At 38.2% G+C, this 6,000-nt stretch overlaps 1 protein-coding gene across 4 annotated transcripts in view; it reads left to right on the top strand.

Annotated features, from left to right (window-relative positions):
* Nucleotides 1-6,000, top strand: part of MSANTD1 (Myb/SANT-like DNA-binding domain containing 1) — a 43,790-nt gene that overhangs the window by 24,411 nt on the left and 13,379 nt on the right. The gene's annotated exons all lie outside the window — the stretch shown is intronic.

Below are 6,000 nucleotides of genomic sequence, written 5' to 3'. Positions count from 1 at the left end.
AATAATGTGAACTTAACAGAAATATTTGCATATTTTTTTTTTTTTTTTTTTAAATTCTTATCTCTGTGAGGCACAAACTGCCTCGTACTGGAAATCCTGAGTGGTGATTTTAGCTATGTGCTTGTAATGCAAGAAAATCAAATATGTGACTCTTTTATTTAATCTCTCCTCAAAGCTTGTATTAATAATAAAAAAGGTTATTACAGCAGGCAACCATGTTAAAACTGCTCGCTTTTCTGTAAGGCACCCTTACTGTATTTAATGCAGAGACTACTCATCAAATAGAAAACTAGGGAAAATCCCGTAAACCCCTTAACTTTGAATGTCCTTCTTCTTCATTTGTATGATCCACAAGCATAATCTTTAACATAATTTCCCATAATATTAAACTTGATGTTTTGCAGCAAATGCTAACGTCTCTAAAATGTTGTCCTAACCCTGCTGTAATCCTTGCAATGTTCTGCACTCAGATGGTAAATGAGAAAGCTGGAAGTACGATAAATTTTTGCCCAGCATCACCCAGAAATTCACACTCGGATGCAGATTTAGAAGTCGGGAGTTGTTGGCTACCAGGCCCTTGCTTAGTCTGCTAAATCTGCAGTCCTCCCTGCTGAGACATACGTCTTGTGGCACCGAGATTTTACAGGTGTCTAGCAACACTGCACGATATTTAAGTGCCGTAATTGCCAAGTGGAATAGGTTATTTCTGTCAGCCCTTTGTTCTAAATTTTCAGTGTTGTCATCAATCACGAAGTCTCGTTTTTTTTCTAATTAATGTTTTTACTTTAAAGTTGTATTGGGGGAAGGGAAGAAATAAAATCACTCACGTACATACACTGTGTATGGAAACACAGTGCTTTTTTTTAAAAATTCTTTTTATGTTTGTGTGAACTTCCAAGATTGCTTCTCTTGCATGCTGTCATGCTGCTTTTCTGGTTTGCAGTGCATTGCAGCTCCCTGCTTATTGATTAAGATGCTAATTTAGGAGAGTTAGAAAACTGCCTTGCACTGTCTCGGTGCTGTTTCATTTTGTACTCTTGAATATGAAATGCATCTTTCTTCTTGTTTGTTCTTACCCAAAGCACGCCCATGTGCTTTGCTTTCAAGGCGAGGTGGCAGAGAGAATGGGGACAAATAAAAGCTGTGACTGACTTAACAGTCTCTAGTTCTCTGGGTGCTTCTTGTTGCTGTGTGAGGATAGGAACCGTTGTGATGAAACTGAAAATGATGTGAGTTGCCACCGACTGCTGGCTTTGCTCTGAGGCAGCTGAGTTTTATAATCCACGTTTTGGTGCCTGGAGGATACTTGAGGAAGATGCTTTACCTCGCTGTATTTTTGGGCATCATCGCTGCACTGTGACATAAACTGACAAAGAAGATCCTGGGAGTGGGAAAATGCTCTATTTTGAGATAATATTTTGTAATGATTACGTAGAGTTAGTAAGCATGACATGGGAGGATGCAGCACCAGCAGCCGGAATGAGGGGGTGTTCTGCACTCCAGTGGTTATTTCTTCCCACCACTTCAGGACCCTTTACTTCTTTTAGCAACTGTTCACAGTGCTGGAAAGATGCTATGATCTGTAGCCTGTCCTTGATAGTCAGAAATTAACTGTATTGGAATATTTAATCAGATAATAGTATTATTTAGTGACGTGCCACAATTTCCTAAAGGAAAATAAATTTTCTGTCCTAAAAATTGCTATACGTGTGTACATGCATGTATACAAATATTTTTTCCTGCAAAAGAAAAAACAGTACTTTTAACCAAGGTCAGTGCTAAAAGTGGCATGTCTTATCTTGGGACAACTCTTGAATCAGATATTAAAGATCTGAAACATTAAAGGATCTAAAATAGAAAGCAGTGGATATGTTTATAATGGTGCCTTCCAGTCTTAAGGATCCCATAGCATTTTAAGATGCAATCCTGTGTAAATATTGTTTTGTTTGTTTTCCTCAGTGAAAGCCATTACTCATTGTGAGGAAGGTGTCAAAGTCAGCCAAACATATACACAGGTAGGGGAGGAGCGTTTCTTAGCCAGTAATTAGTGCAGTTGCTGCAGTTAATGCAACCCCGTGGGTGCTTACGGTGGCACGGAGCGCAGAAGGGGCTCACAGCCCACGCGTTCACCCGGGTTCTGGGTATGTTTGGATCCTAAATGCAATTTTCTGCTGCCAAATTAAGTTAGTTCAGGTGAAGTTCACGGCATGTGAGGATCCGTCACAAAAGCAGTTTTAAGGTGATTGTATCCCATTCCTCCACAGCTGAGCTGAAAACATGATTTAGATGTTAAAATGCCATTATATAAATCTATTTTATGTCATTATTTCCTCCTTGAATTCATGTGTTTCTTTGTCTGCCCTATATTTCAAGGAGGTGACAAGAGAATGAGGAGATGATTAGAAAACACAATTAGGCTGAGATGTGGAAAGCTTGCTTTATTAAGAGAAATGGAAAAGTTTGTGACTTGCTTGAAAAGAAGGCAAAGGAATATAAAGGAATTCTAGAGGTGCATAAAAATATACAGTACTATTTTGCAGAATATAAACCAGATATTTCTTTTGCCATAATACAAGAAGTTATTTATTGGAATTGCAAGGCAAGAAACGTAAAACTAGTTAAAGTCATATAAATTTGTATTACACTGCATAATAAGCATGTGGAACTCATTACCACTGAAAATCATTGACACCAAGAGAGCAGTAGGGTTGTTTTTAATATTATTTTTACTGCAGATTAGATTTATTAACTAAAAATACAGACATTGTTTGTCTTCAAATTAGGTAGGGGTATGAAAAACAAGGGGTTTCAGGATATTACTAACTGTCAATGGAAAAGTAAGCAAGTGTCTTTACAGGCGAATATCCCCCCAAAACATGTCTATCAAAACAATTCTTGAAGTGTTTAGCACTGACCTTTGTCAGAAGCGAGGCAGCGGGACGATGGGCTGACCTGGGAGCGGTTCCTGTATTTCCCTGCATTACTGTAGTCCAAGTGCATTTGGAGGAAACTATTCAGGGAAGAAACATACCATGACCTGAAGTAATTCTTACTGGAGTCTCAGTATATTAAAGGACCATTTAATCCACTGTGGAAATTGACTGGATGGAAAATTCTGCACAACACCATAAGTGGAGGGAAAAAATTTTCACAGGTGCATTTGAATAAAATTTTCTGCTTTTAGAAATTGCAGTAGAATCTGAAATATCAGCTGTGGATAGATCAGCCACCAGGTTTTTAATGTTTGGTTTTAAAGATACCTGTGTGGTGAGCTGCACGAACCTCCCTATTTATCCGTCTTGGAAGGAGGAAGGGCTGAGTCAAGCCTGCGGGAATTCAAAGTTAAGCTTTCTGATGCACTGGTCATCAAAAGTTTTGCTGAGATTAGCATGCCAGCTCTTGCACTTCAGCATCACTTGGAATACATGCTGAATTCTTTCTATTATGTAGGCTACTTGGGGCATTCAGCGCATATAAACCTATAATTAGTCCTTCTAAAGGAAAGCACTGTCCTGTCACCACTAAGATGCTGGTCTTAATGTGTAACAGTGCACTATAACTGTTGTTGTAATATTTCCACTGACACAATACACACTGCCTTATAAAAAGGGTTTGTAACACTTGCTCACTTGTCCACGGTTTCGCCTCATTCCTTCTGATGTTTAAAAATAAGAACTGTGTGAATGCAAATTTATTATTTTCAAAAACATCACCCTCCCCAAAGCCTAGGAAACAGGATGCAGCTGTTGCTTTTTGATTTGAATTGCAGTCAATTAATGTTAATGATTGGTAAATTTGAATCAATCTCATGATTTGAATGAAAAATTAGTCTAATTTTTTATTTTCATTTGTACATGATAGCAATTAAACGTTGTTGCTTGTGTAATCTGTTGCTATACTCTATGACATTAAGCAACTGGAATATTTGACCTCTGCTACAGCAAATGATAAAATATAAGTGCACCCAAATTACAAGAGAAATTTAAATTTGAATATTTTACTAGCTTCCTCTTTAATTTCAATTATTTATATCAGATACACAACTTAGTACTGTACTTTCATACATCTTCTTTTCCTCACCATTGATTGGTTCATGAACAGTTGCTATTTATTATTTATTTTGAAAGCTTTTCTCAGAAACCCCAGGAGATGGATCTTGTATCCATTCCTTAAGGCAAGTAGTAATATCAAATACTGTAATAATAATAAAAAAGCAATAGTGTTTTGAGCAAAAAGTAAAAAAAAAAAAGCAAGTTATAGATTGCTTGCTTTTTACTGACTAAATAATGATGATTTAAAAAAACTCTCTAGAATATAATACTATAATAATTTTATTTTAGAAGGTGGATTAATAGGCACAGAATAAAGTCTGAAGAAAGGTCAACGGCTGCACAAATTACTCAACTGGTGTCTCAGTCCATTCAGTGGAGCTTTTTGGCAGTAGGATCTCAAAGCCCATTAATTTCTTTGCTTTTCTGCAATAAGACAAGAAACCACCTTTTAGATTAACTGAATTGACAGTGTTTTTCAGATTTTGTCCACTGGAAACTTGACTTTGATCCCTGGGTTTTTGGAGAGCGTTCTCAGTTGCCTCTGCTCTCAGCTGGACTTTAATAGAGCCTCATGAAACAGCAACAGGTCCAGATAAACTCAGTGTGAATTTATTTTGCAAGCTCTGCTGGCTTTCTCACTTTACCCCTGCTTTTTACCTAATTTTTCTGCCTGGCTTGCTCACTCAGGCAGTGATTTGCCCAGTGTCAGTGTTGAATGCTTGACTCATCATCCTCTCTCAATTCTGGACTATTGCATCCCAGCCTTACTGTTGTCCTGTTTCTTTTAACTTCTTCACTGTTCATTAAAACAAACAAACCAACCAAAACCACAGAGAAGAAAGCAAACAAAAAAAATCCAACTTTCCATTTTGGATGCAACTAAGACTTGCTATGATGAGTTACAGTAATGATTGACTTTAGTCGCATTAGACTTCAGTTCTGCTGGGGTTATGCTTACCTTGATGCAGGCAAAAACTCTCAGCTGTCTTGCTGGGTTCTCTGGGGTTCTGGCAGTTGAAGAAGAAAATATTTAAAAATCAGTGAATCCTAAAACTTGATATTAATATTACCAAGCTAGCTATTTGGTTTGGTTTTGCCAGAAAGCTAAACCATCACCACTGTTCCAGTGAATGTTCTCACTTTACCTCCACCTGCAGCATTCGTACTTCTTCTGCGAAGGACTGACACTCCCTTCCTCCTTATCTTCTCATCTCTCCATCTATTTCATCCTTTTTTCTTTATGTACGAGCCAGACATCATACAAGTAGATGGTTGCTGCTGGTGCTGCTTTTAAGCTAACAAAGTTCTCTTGCTTACCCCCTGGTAGTAATCCTTTTTTTTAGCCCAGAGCTACGGTAAGCAGTCAGAAGTGGAAGAATTAGTATCCACTGAATACATTCTGAGCCACAGAAATATCTGGTCTAATATAGCTGCAACTCTACAGCTGTGCGGGCAGATAACAAACAGCAGCTCTTCCTTCAAAATCATGATATTTTTATAAAAAAAAAATGGGGTCTAGGTAAGCAGTGGAGGTTGAACATAAACACCGGGGTATTGATCTATTCAGGCAAAATACCTACTCCTGAAACTTCATCGAATGATTTGGGTTGGCAGGGAGCTTTAAAGGGCATCTAGTCCAACCTCCCCTGCAATGAGCAGGGACATCTTCAACTAGAGCAGGTTGCTCAAAATGCTGTCCAACCTGACCTTGCATCTTGGAAGCAATTTCCAGTCATATATAGGAGAAAGTGGTGACTGGAAATAATAGCCAAAATGGATTTACTGGGAGGGAATCATATCCAACTGACCTGCTTGCTTTCTGTGATTAAATGACTAGCTCTGTGGATGAGGGCAGAGCGATGCATGTTGTGTAGTTTAACAGCAGGAACCCTTTTGACACGGTCTCCAAGAACATCCTTGTTATCCAATCTGGGATGTTTTACTCCAA

The sequence above is a fragment of the Calidris pugnax genome, unplaced genomic scaffold, assembly GCF_001431845.1.
Source record: "Calidris pugnax isolate Ruff unplaced genomic scaffold, ASM143184v1 scaffold14, whole genome shotgun sequence".
Classification (NCBI taxonomy): domain Eukaryota; kingdom Metazoa; phylum Chordata; class Aves; order Charadriiformes; family Scolopacidae; genus Calidris; species Calidris pugnax.
The sequence above is the reverse complement of the archived record's forward strand: the minus strand, read 5'-3'. Positions and strand labels throughout refer to the sequence as shown.